The sequence below is a fragment of the Mustela nivalis genome (assembly GCF_964662115.1).
Source record: "Mustela nivalis genome assembly, chromosome: 9".
NCBI classification, from domain to species: Eukaryota; Metazoa; Chordata; class Mammalia; order Carnivora; family Mustelidae; genus Mustela; species Mustela nivalis.
In genome coordinates, this window is record NC_139028.1 from 14,587,902 (window position 1) to 14,612,096 (window position 24,195).

At 44.0% G+C, this 24,195-nt stretch overlaps 1 long non-coding RNA gene across 1 annotated transcript in view; it reads left to right on the forward strand.

The window, feature by feature from the left end:
- Positions 1–21,041, forward strand: part of LOC309841137 — a 124,698-nt gene extending 103,657 nt beyond the window's left edge. The window contains exons 6-9 of the long non-coding RNA XR_014298970.1: positions 1,186–1,271; positions 12,494–12,668; positions 18,791–18,850; positions 20,924–21,041. This is a non-coding gene — a long non-coding RNA (uncharacterized lncRNA). The remainder of the gene's footprint in view (positions 1–1,185; positions 1,272–12,493; positions 12,669–18,790; positions 18,851–20,923) is intronic.
- The last annotated feature ends 3,154 nt before the right edge of the window (positions 21,042–24,195 follow it).

Consider the following 24,195-nt stretch of genomic DNA (forward strand, 5'->3'; position numbering starts at 1 on the left):
AAGTCTGTGAAGAATTACACAAATGAGCCTGGAGTGAAACGGTTTTGTGCCAAATGTTTTGCCTACTCATACCACCAAATACCCACAAATACGAACCACAGGTGGTCCGAGCCTTAAATTCACACCACTGTCTCTTTAAACAGTGTCCTTAGCACTCTGCTTTGGCGCTGAATCACCACTGACTCAGAGGTTTATAAATACTGCTACTTGAATCACTTGGAATTTTCTTCAGTGGTCCCCTACTTCCCTTTCTAAGTTTCAATTGGACCTGACCTGCGAAGGGAGTGATATCTGACAAGTTCACTTCCCACGTTACTGGGGCTGCTAAGTCTCTATGACGTCTGGATGCGTTTATAAGAGGGAACATTCTAAAAATAAGCTTAATATATTCTCATTCCGTGCACTATATAACTGATGTAACTTGAAGACAGTAAGCTCCCTCATCAGTTGTCGCTAACAGCTTACTAAATGTCAGAGAGAGATGGAAATGTTCTAAATCAGGACACCACCCTTAATGCTTTACCTGATAAATTAGAATGCATACATTTTTCTAGGGGGAAAAATGCTTCAGAAAGATAATGTAAGTATATAACATTCAAAAAATCTCTGTCTCATGTGGTGGAAATAGTTAAAAGGTAACACTCAGGAAAACAGCTAAGGTGCCGTGTTGAGAGCAGCCCAAATGTGATTGCTGGAACATGAAATCCTTTCAGTAAGGGATTTATTTGAGGACTCAGGGCTGAGGAATTAGAGACAGAATGTTCAAATCATCTCGTGCTCTGTGCTCGCTGTAATGTATGGCAGCAAAGACGATCCGAAAATCTTTCGTATTGCTTTTGTATTACAAAAGCAAGTTATTTGCAGTAGCTTTATTTTCCCAGGTTTATTGAAGACTTGTTTGCTTTTTTATGTAATCATTATCTGATAGATGGTTGGGGGGGGTGGGAAATGCCCAGGAGCACCCTCAAGGGCACAGGAAAGCCAGGGAGATAACATTTGGCCAGAGATAATCCACAAAAAATAAGTTGTGTCTGGCAGTGAGTGAATGGGAGGCATCTGGAGTGAAGCTGGTCGCAGTGCTTGACGGCTCGGACCTCTGTCAGCCACCCTCCAGGTGACCCGGGGTGTGAAACACGCTTGCTTGCACGCCTACTCCTACTCACGTGCTGCTCTGCTTTCCGTCAGGCCCGCGCCCGCCACTCCAGAGAGGTCGTGGTTAGAGCACTGTGGATGACAAGCCTCAAAAAGGGAGAAGCCTTTCCGTGGCCCAGGTAAGAAAGGCTCACCTGGGTCCTGGGGAAGAGCCCCCTGGGCTGCTTCAAGGCCAGAGGAATCCTGAAACCGGGAATCGTGAGACACACTTGAGATGTTTGTTTGCTTTTCTGCTTCCACCCTGCTTTTCTGCAGTCACCCTGAAAATCGAACACGTTGTAGAACAGACATATGTAGTCTGGGTGGTGGCAGGAGTGACGGAGGACTCCGCGTCATGGCCTTCTGGAAAAACCCCCCAGCTCGCCGCTGTACTGTTCAGGATGGCTCTGTCCCTCACTATGCTGTTGAATATCTCAGGGGTGTCCACACGTGCTCCAGACCAGCAAAAAAATTCAAAATCAGATATTGTCCTCACAGAAAATCTTTGTTGGCATTTTTACGGTAGCCAGAGAGGTCACCCTGTGATTGCAAAAAAAGCAGAGTGATCCAAAAATCCAGCATTTGTAAGGAAGCAATTGGTTTGCAAGGAGACAGAGTGTTCCCTCATAGTTCATCAGATTAAAAGTTATAATTATGTGCCAGTGGATTGTGTTTGATTGGAAGGTGATAATCTACAGGACCCTGCAGATTCCATGTCCTACAGACCTCTTCCATCTGGACTAATCAGAGGACGGATCTTAGGATTTGGCATCGGAGTGAGTTTGCAATCCTAAGTGACAGCCCTAAAGGCCACAGATTTTTTGATCATCAGCCAGCGTGTATTCTCTCGACTTGATTGTTGTCTTCTGCTCAAGTGAAGTCATTATTGCCGCTGAAGGCATTTACTTACCAGTCAAATATTTACTCTTCAAAACAAAGGAGCGCCTCCAAGTTGGGGCGATAGAAGCTGACTTGAATCAGTTGAAAACTGCATGAGCTAAGGCCACCTTGCTGAAGGGGACCAGAAAAAAAAGAATTCTCAAAGGAATCGTTCTGGCTCTCAAGAAGGAGATGAGCTGTGAATGATTTTTTTTTTTTTTTTTTTTCAAAAAATGTTCTCTCTAATCTTCGCAATTCTAGGGAAGGTGATACTGGAATGAGTTTCAAACCCTTCCTCCCAGAAATGGACAAAATTTAATACCAGAACCAAGTCCTCCATGCTGAAAGCGAGATGTTGCCCAGAGAGGATTATCTGATCTGTAAAGTCAAGGAGAAATAGGATCAAAAGATCTCTCTGGAAGCCGGTGGTTCTCCCCCGCTGGAGGTGGTCCTGACCACAGGAAGCACCACAGGTCTTGGCAGATCTCTCCAGCAACCCCGGAGAAGGAGGGTGAGAGCGAGAGGCAAAGCTGAGCAACCTCTAGGACAGAGGTGGCAGGACCCGGGCAGAAAAGCAAACCAGGGGGGATAATGGAAAACCTCACAGCGACTCCACTCGCGGCCTCCTCGTCTTCTCGACGGCAGCCCCCATCCCTTCTGCCATGGAGAAGGAACCTTCCTAAGTTGGGGAAGAAGGCAGGACCCTCAACCCCCTCCTGAAAGGGCAAAAATGACCATGAGAAAGAGGAAGACCACTCCCATGAGGACACTTTGTCTACAGGAATGAACCACGGCATGTAGTCACGTCAGAGCACTGAGGGGATTCTGCCAGATCTGTTTTCTCTCATCCAGAATTTTCTCCACCGGACCGCTTCCTCCTGATGGATCAAAGTGCACTCCCCAATTAGAGATATTTGGGACACTCTGCATAAAGGGACATCCATCACAGTGACAAGTCACTCTCCCAGTTCGGTGGGTAAAAGCCCCAGGGAAGATCTCAGAGAAAGCTGTGTCCATCATCTATACTTGGAGACTGAACAACAAAAAAAAAAAACGAGTGTAAACTATCTGCCGTGATTTCAGCGAAGAGTGGAAACACAACTTCCATGACACACCTCCGTCCCCTCCCTTCCTCAACCACATGTGACCCCATTCTCTTCCCACCCTCGTGAGGCTGCGGAACAATCCAGCTCATAACCTTATCCAACACCCAGCACTCTCGTTATCTATGCGAAGATGAAAAATCAAAACAAAGCAAAACAAAAAAACCAGACTGGAGTCAGACATCTTCTCTGCAACATTCAATGCCAGAAGTAAAGGGAATCCCATCATTTTTTTTATGTCTCCTTTTTTACCTTTATTAAGTTTTTAATTTTAATTCCAGGTACAGTTTATGTACAGTGTTCTATTAATTTCAGGTGTACAATAGAGTGATTCAACAATTCTATACATTACTCAGTCCTCTTCTTTTTTTTTTTTAATTAACACATAATGTATTATTAGCCCCAGGGGTACAGGTCTGTGAATTGTCAGGCTTACACACTTCACAGCACTCACCATAGCACATAACCTCCCCAGTGTCCATAACCCAACCACCCTCTCCACACACACACACCCGCACCCCAGCAACCCTCAGTTTGTTTCCTGAGATGAAGAGTCTCTTATGGTTTGTCTCCCTCCCGGGTCCCATCTTGTTTCATTCTTCTCTCACTTCCCCCACAACCCCCACCCTGCCCCTCAGATTCTTCATATCAGTGAGATCATATGATAATTGTCTTTCTCTGGTTGACTTAGTTCGCTTAGCATGATAACCCTCTAGTTCCATCCACATCATAATTCTTTAAAGTAGAAACAATCAATTCTAGGGGCGCCTGGGTGACTCTGTCGGTTAAAGGTCCAACTCTTGGTTTGGGCTCAGATTGTGATCTCCTGATCCATCAAGACCACCTCCCCTCCTTCCATTCCGCTCCCTCTGCCCCTCCCCCTACTCATACTGTCTCTCTCTCTCTCTTTCTCTGCCTAAATAAATAAATCTTGAAAAGAAAGAAATCATAAATTCTAAAACACTACTATTTTAACAATTCAGCAATCATCCAGGAAGAACTCCCGGAGGATACCAAGATAAACCTGTGAAATGGAAAGAAATATTCTCTCTGATAAAGTCTTCATCTTAATAGCTCTCAGTCATTAGATATTATTTCATTTTAGTAACCTGAGAAAGTTTATACCTTGGGATTTAGAAGACATCAATGGTGAGACTAAATATGGGCTTTAATCCACAAAATTACTGGAAGAAAATTAAAGAGGAAAAAACCACAAACATTGATCATATCAAGATAGACAACAGAAGCAGCGAAAAGACAGAAACGTGAAATAAAAGAAGTAATAAACCGATCTTATAAAAATAAATGTGAAGGAAATAATCTCATTATTAAAAGAAGCAAATTTTAATTGGGTCAGAAAACAAAATCCAACTCTACGTTGTGTGTGAAGAGATATACTCAAAAGTAACTCAGAAAAGTTAAGATAAACAGTGGAATAAAGATACATTATGTCAAAATTCACTGCAAAAAAAAAAGTTAACAATGCAAACATCAAAGTAGAACTTAAGGAAAAAAACATGAAAGAGAACAGAATCATTTTTGTTAAGAAGTGCAAATTCACAAGGAATGTTATGGGTCATAAATTGATGTGCCCAGTAACATGCCATAATGAATATCATTTAGAAGTTTAAAAATAGATTACTGCAGATGTGAAGAAATTAACGTAATTAGTGCATTCTTAAAAGATTAGGTCAATAAAAATATTCAATAATAAAATCACATACATGTCTTCATACATGCCACATTTGTTGAGAGTACGGCTCCCTTCCACGCTGCCATGGTATATGCACAGAATCTTACCGAGTGTTGGACGGTAACAGAAGTCTGGACAATTTCAAACCACTGAAATGGTACAGCCCCTATATGACCATAATGCAGAAATAAATTAGAAATAGTCATTAAAAGAGGTGCCTAGGCGTCTCTTGGTTAAGTGTCTGGCTTCAGCTCAGGTCATGATCTCAAGGTCTGGGGATGGAGCCCCACACGGGGCTCCCTGCTTATCAGCCAGTTGGCTTCTCCCCACTCACTCTGCAGTGCACCTGCTTGTACATATTCTCTCTCTCTCTCTCTCTGTCAAATAAATAAATAAATAAAATCTTAACAACAACAAAAAGACTCATTGGAAAAAAAGCAAATCTCCAATTAGTTAGAAATTTTAAAAGGAAAAAAATGGAAAGAAGGAGGGGAGAGAGAGAGAGAAGGAGGACATGCTGTGTAAAGAAGGAACATTTGTTTACATAACTCTTGGGCCAAAGAGGAACTAAAACCTGCAGCTGGAGGTATTAATTATGACATAATGTTAATTATAATATGGATATTAATTATAGTGAGACATTATATATGAAAATTTACGAGATACAATTCTAGGTCTTTTCTTAAACAAAAGCACATAATCTTACTTGCTTTCTTTAATTACTTCTCACCATTTTTCCCTCTTTATTCATCTTGAATGTCTGTTTGAAGGACTATGACAATGAGAGAAAAGATAGGAAAAAATGTAGCCAACGTGAGATACCGATAAATCACCGGAGGAATTTTTTAGCATGGCGGGACTTGATCATGTCCATCATGGCCGGCTTCGGCTTCGTGGGTCTCCAAGTTAGTGAGAAAATGATGTGAGGTTTTATGATCCAAGTGGTCACAGCTCTGGAAACAGACTTCCCATGTCCTAATGAAGGATGAACTTTGGAAGCAGCCAGCCATTGTTCCAATCCCTGTGACTACATGAAACGACCCACACAGAGCTCTCCCTATATACCAGCCCGTCTGAAGAACTTTTCATGTAATAATTCATTTAATCCTTACCACAAACTAATGACACAATGCAATGCCCCAATGTAAGCTTCTTTCTAAGTACTAAATTGATTTATTACTGAAGATTGTATTCTCTGCCCTTCCCACTTCCAGTTTATAAAAATGTGTGGCCCTTTTCTAATCTTGTAATTAAGTGATCACCCAGCGAAGCATGTCATGTAATCAGTAAGCCTCCTGTTTTTCCAGAATGCCCTCTATTTTTCTAATATATCCACCATGTGTTCCTTAAAGGACCATCCCAGAACCTCTCTTGTTGTCTAAAACTATGAGAAAGAACCAAGTTTATTAAAATTATCTTCTTTAGATTTAAAGAACATCGTGTTTCCCTTCTAGGTGATGTTCAAAATTTTTCCCATGTGTGATGACAGAGATGAATCAGGGTCTTGACATATGTTCAAATAATAGAGCTTTTCCTTTTTAACAATATACTTACAGGGAGCAAAACCAAATAAATAGAGCCAAAGAATGTTAAAGGCAGTGTTCAGTTCTGACACACTGTTGCAGCTAACCAAGGAGCCACTGCAATGTTATTTCACAATGAATCATGTTTTAATATTTCACAGAAAATTATTAAAATTAAAAATTAGATGAGTATAGCTTAGCAATCAAAAATTGTCCTATGAAGCCTGTACAAAATCAGCCTGAGAGGTCACTGCAAACTCTCCTAGCTCTCTAAAGATAATTAGTTTCTTTTGAATAATGCTTAAAGGAAAATCGTCTTTTAGCTCTATGAGTGAGTTAATCTTCTGGGATTCTTTTTCCCCAAACAGGAAATTTCTCTGAAACTCTATGGGGCAAAACTACAAAAAGAAAGGGGAAAAAAGAATCCTAAGCTAATGAACAAATAAGAAATCGAAATTGCCTTGTTCATTCAACTACATAATCCCTTATTATGTCTGAGACCTACCATGCTTTAATTTTTTACCAGCTAGAAATGAGAGGGGAATGCTTTTAATAGAAGTTGGAAATGCACATATTTGGGTGTTCACCAAAGCCCAGTATGAGCACATTCTGCAGACAGTTGAGTGGATTCCATAAAATGGACCCTCCTAAGCTAGTGAGGAGACCCTTAGAGACGGAATAAGGGTCTATCTTGCTCCAGCATTTTACCCTCCTTCATATCCCAGCATCCATTGACTATCAGTAATAAGGTACCCTGGTTAGTACATTCATTCAACATACATCCTTCGTAATGATTTCTGTTTATTATTCTTGCTACAAGTGAACTATTTGTTGTAGTGGTGGTGGCGGTGGTCGTTGTATTATTGTTAATCATTGGGAAAAGAGTCGCTTCCACTCGTAGAAGGACTGCATCCTACCTAGGATCTCTTCCTGGTTACTCCCAGGGCTCCCCTTCCCTGGAGCAAGGAGCATTGTTGCTATTGCTGGACAGAGCCAAAGGGGCAGCTTCGAAGTCCTATAAAATAGAAAAGGCGCCATATCTTAAGAAGACAGATCGTAACCCTGAATTCAGTGTAGCAAATGGAAACCACACCCCTAGAGTCTAAAACTATGTCACTTGGATTAGAGGATCTGGCCTCCCTGTCCTCTGAGGGGCCCTCTGGAACCGAGACGCCCCGCGCACAAGTGTGGTGGGAGGCCCGACCACAAGACCAAGAGTGTTCGCCAACTTCAGCTGCATCCAGTTGGTCTTATTCTATATCGGGATTGTGGGGTCTTTGTGGGGACCTGTGACAAATATGCTTTTTCCAGAAAATTTTGCAAACACAGTCATTGAAACGATGACATGTATGAGGCTGGCAGAGGAGGATGCAAATACTGGGAAGGAAATGTAGAGTTTTCTTAAGAAGAACGTTTTAGTTAGAACTTCCACTTCTGGCCCTGAGAGATTAACAGGCTCCAGAATTACCCTCCCACCACAGACAGCTAGAACCCTGGACCAAAAACATAACAGCAGCAGCCGCTTCAGTATTGAACCACCGGTAGCACGGCACGGTGGTGTCTTCGAGAAGGGAGACAACGGGTTGAGCCCTGCAGTTACCTCAGCTGTTAGCCTGGAGACAGTTTCTGGAGAACAGTGCAGGGAGGGGAGGCCAGGCAGGACCCAGAAACGTCCATGAGTTGAGGAGACAGGTTGGGCTTGGGGACGTTGAAAGGGCCAGAATTCACAGGGTAGAGCACTGGAGAAGAGGGCGATCTGCAGAGAAAGAGCACCGGAAATCTGCCTGGAGTCTGCTTGAATTGTGGGCTGAAAACCAGTCTTCACAGGCAGTGGCTGAAACTCCATGAGGCCCAAAAGGGTTAACTTCTGGAGAACAAGTAATTACCAGGCAACTTGAAGCAGGATGAGTCAGGAGCTCACACAGGACTAGGAATCAATCATTCAAGTTCCCAAAAGCCAGAGTAAAGAGATGCTGATGAATGCAGGGGGCATTCAGTCAAGGTCCCCGAGAGCTCCTGCCTCTGGGATGATTTTAAATTTTAAAAACCTACTCCAGATATTTACAGTGAGGAGTTTAGAAGCAAGCCTCGATCTAATCTGCATATAGCTTAATTGTATGCTAGAGTGAAGTCCAACCCTCTTCAAAGAAATACAGTTAAACCCAGCATGCAATAACATAAAGTTCACCATGTTCATCGTCCCCCCAAAATTACCATAAGAATAAACATAAGGAGCAGGAAAAAAATGCGATTCACAATGAAGAGAAAATAAGTTAATGGAAATATAACAAAAATAACAGAGATGATGGAATTAACAGGCAAGAATACTAAAATAGATGTTATAAATATCTTCAATATGTTTTAGTGTCTATAGGAAAAGATGAACATGTGAGAATTTCTAGATGGAACTTCTAGAGATGAAAAATAAAATATCCATTTTATAGGGTTAATATCAAATTAGATATTGCAGAAGGAAAGATTGATGAACTGAATTATATAGCAAAAATTTATCCAAAATGAAACAAAGAAGAAGAAATAAGGGAAAAAATTGACCCCTGAGTGACATGGGAAGATGTCTAAGAGTGTAACACACATGTGTTTGAAGAAATGATGGCCACAGGTGTTCCAAATTTGTTCAAAACTGTAAATGCCCATACCCGAGAGTTTCAACAAACAGCAAGGTACACACACAGAAAACACCAAGGCACAACACAATCACATTACTGAAAAACAACAACAAAAAGAAAATCCTGCAGTTACCTAAAGAAAATAAAAAGGCACCTTACATAGAATGAATTAATTCTTAAAATTAAGAATTTTAAAACTATGCAAGCCCCCCAAATTGTGTTAGTATCTACTGCAGTTTAACAAATCACCCCAAAACCAGCGGCTGTCCACCAGAAAGACAGATGATGTCTCACAGTTTGGGTGCATAAGGAATTTGGGACTGGCTCATTTAGGCAGCTCTTTGAAGGCATCTCACGAAATTTCTGGACTGCGGCCAGAGAGTCCACTCCCAAGGCATCAGTCTCCTGTCTGACAAGCTGATTGATGCTGACGAGTTTCTCTCTCTCCACATGGACCACTTGGTGAGAAGGCTGGAGAGCCTTGTGTCATGGCGAGCAGCTGTGTCCAGAGTGAATGGGACAAGAGACCCACGGCAAGATGTTCTGACCATATAGATAGCCGGTCCGAAAAGTGACGGACACCCTGCAGTTTCAGTCATATTCTGTTGATCACGTGGTTAGCCCTGATTCAGCGGGGGTCAAAGTTGCACAAACACGGGAACACCAGGAGGTGAGGAACCTTGGGGGCCATCTTGGAGGCTGGCCGCCATAACCAGAGAACAATTTTTGAGTGCTTGAGAGAAAGAAAAAAGCCCCAAAACGTCAACCCAGTACTTTATATGTGACAAAATTTTTCGAAGATAAAGCCAAAATAAAGAATCTGTCAAATAAGAACTATGAGAAGTGCCACCAGTGAACTTGCACTGCAAGAAACATCAAAGAAAGTGCTGCTGACAAAAGGAAAATTGCGCCAGATGAAAACTTGATTCTACCCAAAGGAATGGAGAGTGCTGGAAATGACAGATATGTAGGTAAGTGTCAAATACATCTTTCCCCTCATTTTACGTTTACGTAAAAGATAATTGACCACTTAAAACCAAAATTGACAATAATGTATTGGAACTTATCATGCATTTAGGTATAAGAGGGTAGGACAGCAGTACACAAAGAGTGGAAAGAGAAAATGGGAATGCGCTGTTGTCTGACCTTTGTGTTATACGTGAAGGGACATGGTATTTCTTTAGTTCGCACGCTAATAAATTAAAGATGCATATTGTGGGGGCACCTGGGTGGCTCAGTGGGTTAAAGCCTCCAACTTTGACTCAGGTCATGATCCCAGAGTCCTGGGATCGAGCCCCGCATGGGGCTCCCTGCTTGGCGCGGGGAGCCTGCTTCCCCTCTCTCTCTGCCTGCCTCTCTGCCTACTTGAGATCTCTCTCTTTTTCTGTCAGATAAGTAAATAAAAATCTTTTTAAAAATGCCTATTGTGAACATTAGAACAACTGCTGGAAAATATGTATCCGAGTAAATTTCAGAAGAGGTTTACTTGAGATAAAAAGGGATATTTCATCATAATAAAGAAGTCAATTCATCAAGAAGACAACAACAGTGTCAGGCATGTGTAGATTTGATAAAATACAACCCTGAAAGCCGACCAAGCAGAAGTCTACAGCCGATGATGGTGAAATACATAAATCCCTCATGTCTAAAGTTAAGAAGACTCTAGACACTGTTGTTGAGGACGGATAGCAACTTGAACTATCACATGCCGCTAGTGAGAACGTAATAAGGTACAACTGCTTTAGAAAACTAGTGGTTTCTTAAGAATGTCTCTGGGTTCAGGATGCCTGGGTGGCTCAGTTGGTTAAGGTCTGCCTTTGGCTCAGGTCATGATCCCAGGGTCCTGGGATCGGGTCCCACATCGGGCTTCTACTCATTGGGGAGCCTGCCACTCCCCTGGCTTGTGCCCAATCTCTCTTTGACAAATAAATAAAATATTCTTTTAAAATTTTTTAAAAAATAGAAAAGAATCTCTCTGGGTTCCTGTGGCCTCACTGGCCAAGTCCAGCAGACGTAGTTAGCCGGTCGGCTAGCACCTGCCAAGGACGCTGTCACAGAGGAAACTCTACAGAAGGAGGAACATGGGAAACTCAAGAGAAGACAAATCCAATCTCTAGAGGTCAAAAAAGAGATCAGTGGTTGCTTGGGACCACGGAGGGAGGACTGACTGGGAAGAAGCATGAGGGAAGCTTTTGAGGTGGTGAGTCCACTTCTCGAAGTTCATCCTGCTCTAAACTGATAGCGGGCGGCTCACACTGTCGGCAGAGTGTGCTTGAGTACGATTTATTTTTAAAAAACACTTTGGCCTCATCGTGTGTCTGGTGTATGTTGTAAATACAATTTTCAAGGGTTCCTGAAATTAGTTTGTCACCTTAAATAGATCAAATAACTTCTGTGTGTCTCAGTTATTTAGCAAGGTGAAGTAAAAGTCATCTGCTTAAATTATACTAAAAATCTGAGATTTCACTCTTTGAAAAAGAGTTTTATTTAAAGATGTATGGTTGTGACCTGTAACTTTCAAATGTGAGTTTGCTTTTAAATAAAAGTGTTTTTCTGCTGTAAGGTGCTTACAGATATTCCCTTGTAAAATCTTAAAGGAAAGTGAAACCGGGACAGACAACTCGAAATCTACGCAATGTTCTAAACAAAAAAACAATAATCCTGGTAGAAAATACCAGTCCCATAAAGCGACGTTTCATTCCTAATAAATTAAAATATGCTATTATGAGTATGGAAATCGCCCCCAAAGCTCAAGTTCTATGAGAAAGTGGGGTGAAGAAGGGCTGAGTCTCCCCATTTACAAGGAGAAAGGACAAATGCTCAGAGATCGAACGAGCCACCCCAGAGGTACTTCGGAGACAGAGCACGTGGCCAGCCTGGACAGGGGAGGGTTACAGGACGGGGAGTCAACATGCACAAGCTGTATTCTCGCACACCATGCTGTGTGCTCCTCTTTGTGCGGGTTTTGCCTTCCGCGGCATTACTTGGTGGCAGTTAAACCCTGGGGAATCAAATCAAATCAAATAAATAAAGTGCTGGAGAAAATCTACATCACCAAAGAATGTGACTTTCACCGTATCTGGGCACCATTCTCCAGTTTACCGATCCTGCGTAACTTACAGAAACAGGTGTCAGACTAGAGACTAGAGTGTACTTTTTTGTGTAATCTTTGAGCCCAAAAGTCATTTTTCATGGGGAAACTTTCCCTGCCTTCTTGCCCCAGGCCAGGGCAGACCCAGCCAGGCTCACATTCCCGGAGCTGTCCATACTTTTCCCTCGTGTTTATGTCCTTGTTTATTACCTTTCCTGTTGGATTATCAGTTGTCCTTTTCCTCATTAGTGTACCCCAACACCTGCCATAGTGCCGAGGCTCAAGCGCCGGCCCAATATTGGGTGACTGAAAGAAATAATTAATTAATTATATGTTAAGACGCTCTTAAAGGAAAACCTTACTTGCCCTCAGCTATGGCAGTTATATACACTTTACAATACTGTTCTTTTCCCTTATGCCTTTGTTTTCTTTGTATTTAAAATAAGAGATGGAAATCCCGGATTATGTATGGCTCTACCCAGTGGGTATCAGTGACAAGGAACGGTGGGAAGACACAGGCAGAAAGATCATGAGCTTGAAAGATCAAGAGAAAAATAATTGTCCCTGCGGCTGCCAGACTTCGGTTGTAAACGATTATCAAGTGAGCCTGCTTGGAGCAAGGTAAGTCACCTGACTTCACCTGTCAAGCCCATCCTTTGGGCTGAATTAAGAAAGTCATTGAAAATAATATTATTACAACGATTTGCTTCTGCAAAATTCACTTGGTGATTTACCATCCACTTTGGTTTTCATTGTGAATGGCACTAGAGAGGATTAGACCACAACACACAGCTTTGTAACGAGTAGAGGGAGAAAAGGAATCAGATTAATAAATATTGCCTTATTTTTTTCCCCTCCAAAATGCTATGCCACTGTTCTTTCCTCAAAATTCTACAGAGTACTGAGGTGCCTGGCTGGCTCAGGTGAGAGAGTTTATGCAACTCTTGATCTTGGGGTTGTGAGTTCGAGCCCCACATTGGGCGTGAAGGCTATTTAAAAAAAAAAAAAAAAAAAGATTGTTCCAAAATTCTACAGATTATTGAGATTTAAATTACCATAGAATTCACTGATGAACAAACTAAGGCCCAGAGAAGCTACTTTGGGTCCTGCCTAAGGCCATCTGATGACTTTATGGAAGAGCTGGGGTTAAGAATTCAGATGGTCAGACTCCCTGTTGGGTAGGACTGAGTAAGTTTTACTTGATCGTGAGTCTCCTCTCTTTGTGATGAAGTTCTAGAACCTAGGTGAGGTTCGGTGGGCTGAGGTCCGGAGCCGATGACCAAGAAAGAATTCTTGAGACATCTTTGGTGCAAAATGGTGGTTTATTAAAACACAGGGACAGGACCCGGGCAGGAAGAGCTGCTGCCCTGGGTTGTGAGGGATGGCAGGTTATGTACCCTGCAGTTGGGGGAAGGTGAGGGGAAGGGAGGTTTTAACAGAGTTTTCATATGTTAAAGAGGGCCTACAAGGTGCCAAGATGTCAGAGGCCTACCGGAGGCCTTGCCCTTGCTGTTGGATCAATGTTGTCTTTAGACCAGCCATTAACATTAAGATAGTTGGGAGACTTTTTGGTGGGGTGTGGCAATCCTGCTATCAATTTAGGACATTTGTAAGCCATGGGAGACTCCTGTCTAGCAGGATTGTGAGCTCTGCAAGTTAACTATTTGCTTATTGTTCATGGCAGTCAGGGCTGCCTGAGGGATGCTACACGTATGACAGAGGGGGAGCGGATGGAGAGGGGGGTGCAAGGCGCCAGCTTTTGCTTTGTCTTCAGCCAGCCCCGTGCTCCCTCATCATTTGTAGGGAGTTCTGCATGTCTTCCTTCTCTCTCCCCTTTCTAGAATTGGGTTTTGATTTCTGAAAATCTGCCATAAATCACGACAGCTCGATATGAAAACCTGATGCTTGTTTCTGCTCTATTGCCATTTGCCGGGTTAGTTCTTCCACGTGTGGAAGGTGAAACACAGGAAGCTCATACCCAAAATGCACACAGCAAAAAACAGAAGGTGTCACGGAGGGGAGAGGTCAAAGAATTTGTTTTGAACATATAATTTAAAGTCATAGTTAACCTAAGGCAAAGTCATGTCCCTAAATTCCAAATTTTCCATCACTCTTCAAGAGGTATTAACCTAGCCAGCTGGGGATCAGATTTTTTGCCTCCAGATGTGGCTTAAGGCTTGGGAACTTGTCCGGGGTGTTTTGCCAGATGACTGGCAAATTGGATCCAGGGAGGGCTCCTGCGCCAGGTTCCGAATTAAAGGTCCTAAAGTAACATAAACCCAGAACCGCACAGTTGGAGGCTCCGCTCCAAAGTAAGATGGACGGTGGCACCTGGATGGCTCAGCGGGTGAAGCCTCTGCCTTCAGCTCAGGTCATGATCGCAGGGTCCTGGGATCAAGCCCTGCATGGGGCATCAGGCTCTCTGCTCAGCAGGGAGCCTGCTTCCTCCTCTCTCTCTGCCTGCCTTTCTGCCTGCTTGTGATCTCTCTCTCGCTGTGAAATAAATAAATAAGATCTTTAAAAAAAAAAGAAGAAGAAGAAGAATGCATTTGGAAGACGAGCGCTTCCTGGGAGGAAGGATGCCTCGTGGTTCTGAGCACGAACCCTGACCCACAAACTCACCGTGCTCCAGGTCCACCTGCTGCTCAGGAGAACCTCTCTCTTTGGGCGAGTCATTTACCCTCACTGTACCTCCGTTGCCATGGCTATAAAACGAGGGTATTGAAAGCACTCCCGTCACAGAGCAGTGGTAAGGGTTAAGTTAACTGGTATTTCATGCATTCGAAGTACTCCCTGAGGCCTATGTCAGTGTTTGCCCAATAAATAAAATGATCTCCCTGACAGCATTTAGGGGACTTCTGTTAAGGAAGTTCTTTCTCTATAGTTCCTGAAAGTGTAGCCTGTGGTCCTGGTTCCTCACATGGGGGTGACAGTTTGGAAAGAGTGCTCCCTGTCCCACCTCGACACACAAATGAACAGAAGCCTGGCATAGAAACCCCAAAGCCTGCCTCACCGCACTTAGCCGCCAAAGCTAATCTCTTAGGAAAATGAAAGAAAACAATCTTTCAGAATAAAACAAAAAACAGAAGGAATGAGGTCTGCACCTAAGAGATGAGTGAGGTCCTTGATCCCAGCGTTATCCCTGATGAGAAATCGGGGCATTAATTCCTGTCCCCTGAGTCTCCCAGAGGTACTTTCAGTGAAAGGTAAATTGCTTTTGCCTTAAGGCAAGTTAGCTTCACAGACAACTGAGCTCATTCAAAGAAGGTCTTCTGAGCTGTCCATCCGTGGGAGAGGCTCCTAGTTGACATTCACTGAATAAACACATAATAGCAAATATATATTATGCAAGTGTTTTACATTTACTTAATTTACATACAGTGTATACTTTGTCAAGCATTTTTCTAAGTGCTTTACAATAATTCTATAAGGTTATTACTGATCTTATCTCCACTTAATTTTTAAGATATTTTTAATTTACTTGAAATTGAAAGAGAGAGAGAGTGAAGCAGACTTCCCGCTGAGCAGAGAGCCTGACGTGGGACTCGATCCCAGGACCCTGGGATCATGACCTGAGCTAAAGACAGACACTTTATTGACTGAGCCACACAGGGGCCCCAATTTTATCTCCACTTTAAAGATGAGGAGTATGAGGCACAGAGAAGTTTAAAATGTTTCCTAAGGTCACACATAGAACTGGGATTCAAACCTACACTGGCCCTAGAGTCCATGCGTGGAGCAGTTGTGCGGTGGCCCGAAGCTCTCCCTGCCCTTCCTACCCCTCAGGGAAGCTCTTGCGCTCCTAACTCTGCCAGAGGAAGCAGCCGGCATTCCCAGGCGAGCGCCTGCCTGAGAGCTCACCGATAAGGGAAGAGGACGCAGCTGTAGTAACAGAAACCTGAACTCGAAGGCGAGGCGTGCCGACCCAGCTCCCTGAGCTGTCCGGCTAGACGTTGAGTGGCCCCGCTGTCTCACGGTGACACTAACACTCTGGCTTCTTGGGGCGTCACCAAGGGTGACGCCACGTTCACCCTCCCTCCACAGCGGCTTTTAACCTTATGCTCCCATACCTGCTTTCCTTTTGTCATTTCCACACCGGCTCGAGGGTGAGATCTGACTTAATTGCAGAATATTGACAGTTTTGGCAGATGCAAATGCTCCTCACTCCCCCGGTTTTCCTTGGAAGAGAGCACAGAGGCTTGCACCCCACGCAGTTCCACAACGGAGCCGACTTGCTTCCTGTTTAAAAGGCAGACGTTTTGCCTTTTCAAAAGGCCACTCATCTTTTACATTCCGTCAAAATTAGAGGCTCGAATTTAATTGACTCCTTGGTAAACATTACGGAATGGTATTGTAGGAAGGCCGGGGAGATGCGAACACATTCCGGTTTCCCTACCATGGAAATAGAGATAGCACCGTATGGTAAAAACTAAAAGCCAAGAGATAACTTCCAATTTTTTTTTTTAATTATACGAACACGTAGTAAAGAAACCTTTAGGGGGGCACCTGGGTGGCTCAGTGGTTTAAGCCTCTGCCTTCGGCTCAGGTCATGATCTCAGGGTCCTGGGATCGAGCCCCGCATCAGGCTCTCTGCTCGGTGGGGAGCCTGCTTCCCCCTCTCTCTCTGCCTGCCTCTCTGCCTACTTGTGATCTCTGTCTATCAAATAAATAAGTATACTTATAAATAAGTATAAGTATACTTATAAATAAGTATAAGTATACTTATAAATAAGTATTTTTCTTAAAAAAGAAAAATAGAAACCTTTAGGGAGAGATGCTGCAGACTATTTATGTAGTAGATTACCGACCACCGAGGACATGGTAGGAATACCAGCGGCCTTCTGTGATTGCAAGCGACAGATTGCACCTGTGGCTAACGGAAGCCAGCAGGGTGTACTGGAAGGGTGTCAGGCTCAGAGGATGCGTGGAAGGCTGGCCATCAGGAGCTGTAGTGATCAGACTCCAGACCAAGAACAGTCTGACCAAGGAGCCTTGCTAGTGCGGGATGAGAGTCCAGCTACCTCGGCGTTAGCGTTCTCCTGTGTGAGGTTTCCCGCTCCAGGCAGAGAAGAGCAGATCGGGCTGGCTTGCGTCACTCCCCAGTTCTTGGGGAGGAGCCCACAGGACTTCTGATGACAATCCCAGCAGACAGACTCTACTGGGGAAAAGAGAATTCCTAAAAAGGAAATCAGGTTGCTTAACAAAAAAAAAAAAAAAAAAAAAAAACTGCTGAACGGTCAAACAACGTTAACCGTTTGATAGGTTATGTCACTTTCCAGCTGGTACTAGTGACAGGTTCAGTGAGAGGGAGATGACTGTTCCCCGCCCCTCTCGAGGCCAGTCGGGCTTCAGCTGAACACATACAACACGAATCAGGAGAAGCCTCTTCGTACTATTGGCTCAGTTCTCTGAGAAAGGTACGGGTAAATTAGAGTGTCTTGGGGGGCAGGGAGGGATGGACACCAAGATGGTGAGAGAACTATCCTGATAAAACCTTACGATAAAAATCATATTCTACAAAGAAGAGCGGAAGGAAGACGACTATTTCATTAGGAGAAGGAAAGGTCTCTGGAGAGAGAGGGAAGTTGCCATCACACGTCCGTCTTGTGTTGGTGGCTTTCCCTTGGGGCGCCTGGGTGGCTCAGTGGGCTAAGCCGCTGCCTTCAGCTCAGGTCATGATCTCAGGGTCCTGGGATCGAGTCCTGCATTGGGCTCTCTGCTCAGCAGGAGCCTGCTTCCTCCTCTCTCTCTGCCTGCCTCTCTGCCTACTTGTGATCTCTCTCTCTTTCTCTCTCTCTGTCAAATAAATAGGTTTTTTATTTAAAAAAAGAAAAATAGAATTCCCACTTCCCCAAGGAGTAGATCCAGAACCAGTAATGTTTGGAACCAAGGGATTAATTTTGAATGGATGGCAGGAGTTGGGGTCTGCTTTCACTGGGCGCCAAATGCTGAAAGAATTCCTGTTTTAAAGAAACAAAACAATACCCCAAAATTAGACCTACTATGGTTGAGAAATTATAGAAAAAGAGAACTGAGCTTTATAGAACTATAGTAACAATAATAGCTATCTTTTCTAACACATACTCTACGCTAAGCACTGTGTTCTTTAAAAAAAAAAAAAAAAAGATTTTATTTATTTATTTATTTGAGAGAGAGAGAGAGAGAGAGAGGGAAAGAGCACAGAGGAGAGGGAGAGGGAGAAGCAGACTCCTTGTTGAGCAGGGGACCTGATGTGTGGGTTCGATCCCAGGATCCTGAGATAGTGACCTGAGCTTAAAGGCAGACGCTTAATTGACTGAGCCACCCAGGCGCCCTCTAGGCACTACGTTCTACTCATTAAATATCCCTGCGTCTCAAACTTGCACACCTCAGCATCCTTCCTGACAGAAGAAAGGGAATTCTTATTACTTCCAGGTGCCCCCTGGGAGTGGGCAGGGCAGAGGAACCCGTGGTGAGATTGTCGAAGGCTCTCAGATTCGACGTTTAAAATTTATGGGACTTCTGAGGCTGCTTCCTAAGATATCAGTGTTTAAGTTTTTTACACATTTTTAAAAAATTATCAACAACTTAATTTGAAATGCTGGGAGCTACCCTTGTATTTATCTTATGGACTTGTTTGCGGGGGGTGGGGGGTCCCCTTGATGCATCATTGAATAACTCCATGGGTCTGCATACTCCAGTTTCTGAAGGGCAGTCAAATATTTAGGAAATAATTTTTTTTTAAATGTTTCAAACTCCTGAAGATGGAATGGACCACTGAGAACAGCCTGCCCATGGACGGGGTGACTTGCGGCTCACTAAGGGTGAGTCTGAAACTACGCCCATGAACAGGACTCAGTTCCTTCCATCGCTCCTTCCATTTCTCCAGCAGAGTCTCTCTCGGCCCCTGTCCTCAGAATTAGCCCAGCCCCGGAAGCACTGAGCACAGTGAGACGCGCAGGGGAAATGTAGCAGAAGGTCGACGACCCACAGAAGCTTTCAACAGGCTACCAAATAGACAACCAGACAGACAGGAGAGAATCGCTGCTTTGCTCCTGATTTAAATATGCTCTAAGTCCTGTTTCTCCTATTCTTACCTAAAAACAATAATAGGTGCAGAGAACTTCTGTGAGTAAGCCAGCAAAAATATTACTTTTTTTAAATTATTCAAAGAATTTAGAGCTGGAAGGAATCTTAAGATTAAGGTAGTCTGTTGCCCGGTGAGCTGGGATCAGTTGGAGTGGGGAAGCAGGATTTTGGCTTTTCCTCCTAATTTGGTGAAGGGCTTCCTGTCTTGGCGTCCACCATCTTGGGCCCGTGTGGTTGGATATGGCTTCTTGTGGAGGGCTGCAAGGGCAGGCCTCTGACCTTCCCAATAAGTGGCCATGACTTCTTTGTTGCTGACAGTCAAGTATCCTAATAGCCTCCCCTAACATAATCTCCCTCATTTTATGGTCAAGAAAGCCGAATTCCTAGCAAGTGAAATGGCTTGACTGAGATCACACAGCCTTCGGGACAGAGTTGGGCCTTTTTATTCCCAACGGAATACTGTTTTTGCAATGACAAGGTGTGCGATAGAGAAGCTTCAAAATGGCACATTCAGGCACAGCCGATGTCCTGGCCCTGTGACCTTGGGCAAGCTGCATATCCTTTCTGATCCTCTGTTTCTTCGTCTCTACCTGGGAACGATGACCCACTTCAGGGGATTCCTCTAAGAATTTAAAGAGAGAATGTTTGCAAAGCAGTTTGTGGGGGGCCCGGCAAATGGAGGTGGCCTACAAAAATACTTCTGTTCTCCAATTTTTAGCCTTTCTTGTTTGGTTGCTTCCCAAACCTTCTTGCTGATACTGCCCCCATGGTTTTATTAAGAAGCACGGGCTTGGGATGCCTGGGGGGCTCAGTCATTAGGCGTCTGCCTTCAGCTCAGGTCATGATCCTGGGGTCCTGGGATCAAGCCCACATCAGGCTCCCTGCTCCGCAGGAAGCTGCTTCTCCCTCTCCTACTCCCCCTGCTTGTGTTCCCTCTCTTGCTGTCTCTCTCTCTGTCAAATAAATGAAATCTTTTAAAAAAAAAAAAAAAGAAGAAGAAGCATGGGCTTTCCTCTCTTGTTTCCAAATCACACCATTGACAGACAGACACACAGAGAGAGGGAGGGAGGAAGAGAAGCCAATGCAGTGAAATATTAGCAGTTGAGGAATCTGAGGAAAGGGATTTCACACTTGTTTGCAGTTGACTTCCAAGTGTTCTTTTTTCTGGTAAAGATTTATTGATTTATTTGGGAGAGAGAGAGAGAGGGTACGCAGGGGAAGAGCAGAAGGAGAGGGAGAGAGAGTCTCATGCAGACTCCGTGCTGAGCGTGGAGCCTGACATGGGACTCGATCTCATGACCTGAACCGAGACCAGGAGTTGGTCGCTTCACTGACTGGGCCACCCAGGCGCCCCCAACGTGGGTTTTTGTTTTTTTTTTTTTTAAGTTGGAAATCTTTTCAAAATAAATTGTTTTTTAATGGAAAGATAAACCCCATACCTCCACATCTTATTTTTCTTCCATTCCAAAGCCCTGTTGCACAGTAGCTGAACCAAGGTTTGTAACCACACATGCATCTTAAATTACCCATTAGTAAGTGTGCCCTCTGCTCTAGAGGAAGTCAGATTTGTGATTCCTCTTTCACTTGTCCAACACACGAAACAAAGAGGAACAGTACCAGGCCCAGGGCACAGGCTGGAGCTTTGAATGCTAAATTTGTGGTTACCCTATGTCAGCCACCGATGCTGAAGAGGTCATGTGCTGAGCTGGAAAAGTCCCAGTGTCAGGGAAAGTAATTGAGAGCTTTTCTTATCCCAAATAGCATAGATTCCCACCAAGAAGAAACCCAAATCTGTTTTCCTTTCACAGTGATTTAATGCAGCATTTTAAAAAATGATTTGGAAGATACGTCCACCAGCAACTGAATCCGAAACATACTTTCCTTCGTCTGATGGAAGCACCAACATCCTGGTCAGCCATAGCTTTGGTAAGCAGAGACGGTCCCTACATGCATTATTCTTAAGTTTACGAAGAGCCCTCCGTGTTTCGACATTTAAATAATCTGTGGACAATTTCTACTTGAGAAAAGGAGAACAATATTGATGTTATCCTAACAAGGATTTTTTTCAGGTCAGCAGAACGACCATGTTTGTTGTAACTTGACACATGAGGTAGGAATGCTAGGATAAGCCAAAGCGACTTCCCAGGCCACAGACCTCAGCATACAATTCATCCCCTCACCCACATATGTAAGAAGAACTTCCCGAGTTTCTCTTAGTCACCAGTTATCATGGTATTCGCCATGGAACCGCAACTTCTAGGTGAGGCCCCTGCTTTCACTGAATTGACAACCTAGTGGGGAAGAAAAGCGTGAGCAAGCAATTGTCACAAGTGTGGTGAGCTCTCTGGCAGGGTGCTGTGTGGGAGCCCTTGAGAAGGACACCCCGCCCGGCCTAGGTGGGGCTTCCCAGGGAAAGTTTACATCTAAGGTGACACCTGAAGGCCAAGGAAGAAGAAACCAGGTCTGTTGAGCAGAATATCTTCCAGGCAGAAAAAAACAACCATGTATAATTATCTAGAAGTTAGAGATTCCAAGGAAGGTTGGGGTGAGGAGGAAAAATGAGACTGGGAGGTGAGTGGAAAAGCCAAATGCCACCCACCCACGACCACACACTTGCCCCCATCCCAGAGCTTGCCTCGAAGAGAGGACATCTCCGCAGTGTGGCCAAACGAGGGCTGCGTCCCTGGCTTCGCTCTGACGCACAGTCTTTCCTCTAGAGGTAAGACTGCCTGGATCAAGTTGACTTTGGGAAGACCTGTTTTTGGGGATCACTCTTCTTTACTGCCTTCTCCCTGCCCTCTTCAAGTCTGTTTTGTTGATGCTGATGTTAGAGCCGAAATAATTACCATTCATGGAATCCTGCAGATGTGCCCGGTGCTCTCTCAAGTCCCTGGCAGGGATTATTTAACCAAGTCTCAAAAATAATCCTAAGAGCTGTAATTATTATCCCTATTTTACAAATAAGGAGACTTGCAATCGCATACACGAGCTGGCTGACTTTCCCAAGGTCAACATACTAATAAATGGCGGAGTTGATGGTAGAACCTGGTTCTGTCTGAACCCAAAGCTCCCCTTCCTAACCATCCTGGTACCCGACCCCACGGTTCCTAGTTTATATGCCATTCCCTACAGAGCCTTCTTCTCAAATATCTATTGACTAATAAATTAAAAGAGGTAAAAAAGAAAAAAAAAAAAAGAGATCATTATGGGCCCAGCACCTAGGAGGTATTCAAAGCGCAAACGAAAGTATTAACTGATAGGATTAAAAACATCAACTGTGATTTTTAAACAGGGAATTCTTAAGGTGACAAATGACTTCAAGGGCCAAAACAATGAGACTCTTCTTATAGAAAGATGCCTGGCACGGGTGTATGGAATGGTAACCATGGCACCCCCTTAAATCACACCATGGAAACTACTCCCTACCTTCCTGCTTGTTGCTATGCTACTTCCTCTTGGATGATGCTTCTGAGGTCTTAGCAGAAACCCACGCCACCACCACCACTTTCTTCCCGTGTCTCATGAATCAGGGTGTTATATAGGGGGGAAAAATTAGGCCCTCTCCCAAACCATAATTATAATAGCAGATAGAGAAGTAGGAATTTCCAACCCCAGACAGGAGGACAATTGAAAACACCTTCATACCATAAATGTTTTTCATATCCTGTAACTATAGAGCAGGTCTGTTTTGTTGGTTGTGATTTTTTATTTTCCATAAACACAACTAGCTGTTTTTAGAAAAAAATACTTCACCTTTTGGAAACTAATTTTCTTGTTCGATGAGCAATAATAATAATAATAATAATAATAAGTTCAACAAAAATGATCCCTGAAGATCACTCCAGGTCAAAAACTCTGAAAAACAAGCTGTGTTTAAGACTTGTCTTGGAGGTCTGAGTGTACGCTTGTAGACATGGGCCAAGGTTGGAAGGGATCCTCTACTCTAACCCTGCTAGACTGGCTTACTTCTGTTCTCTTTCCGTATTCCTAGCATAAAAAGTACTCAAGTGTTTGCCACTCTTGAGCCACCGCTAATCGGATTCATGAATCCTTCTTGACACTGTCTCTGACGTGCGGCCATTGGCCGATGCACAGACCATATGCTGAGGAGGCCAAGAAGCTTCCCGCTGCTGAGACAGCCCGCTTCTTTTTCAGGAACCTGTAGTTGCCATTGGCTTGTCTTCATCCTGAGCCAAAACCCACTCCCTGTAATTGTACTTCCCAGAGGGAAAAACACCCTAGGCCACAGGACAGGTGGGCAGGTCACAAGGCTACGTGGGATTTAAAAGGCCACAGAGAAAGGAGGGTGCTTACACATCTTCCTTGGGTTTCCTTTTCATCAGATATGTAAAAATAATCTATGCAGGGAACGAAGACAAAAATACTGACCTTGGAAACAAAAGGGAATGGGGTGAAGGTGAAGCAGGCCTCCCTATGAACAGGGAGCGTGTTCATGCTTTTTTATAAATAAAGGAAGAGGGGGCCAAGGTCCAAACTCTAAATGACCCAAGGCTTCTTCTAGTAATGAAAGAGAGAATGTGAAAAACCCAAATGAATCACTATCTTGATTTAGGCGAGGAGGCCGACAGGGCCGTGAAAAATGGGTCCCAGGAAGAAAGGTCGAGCCTGTGAAGACAAGTGTGGAGTCGTTTCAAACACAGCTTCCCTGTGCTCTGATGAAAACCTTGTGGGTCCTTCTCTACAGGGAACACTCCCATCACTGCCAGCCACCCTGGGAGAGGAAGCAGAGGCCGCCTCTGGAAAGATAAGTTGTAAGTCAAGCGCTCTACAGAGTGGCCACCTGCCAAGGGTCAAGGGGTGGGTTGAAGGGCATTCTTTTATTGGCTCCTTTGTGTCTCGGGAGGGCATGAAATATTTCTGGATGTGTGTAAGGAGTGACATTCTTTGGACAAAAGAGAGGGCAGCTCCCACTCTGACTGGCTGCAAACTTGAGCCAATCTCTCCCGCTCTCTGTGGTTTAGTGTGCTTGTCCCAGACCAAAAGGTAGAAGGATGCAACTGAGGCCTTCTATGGGGGTGCTGGCATTTACTATACTCGTCTTACTTTCTCTATCATGGAT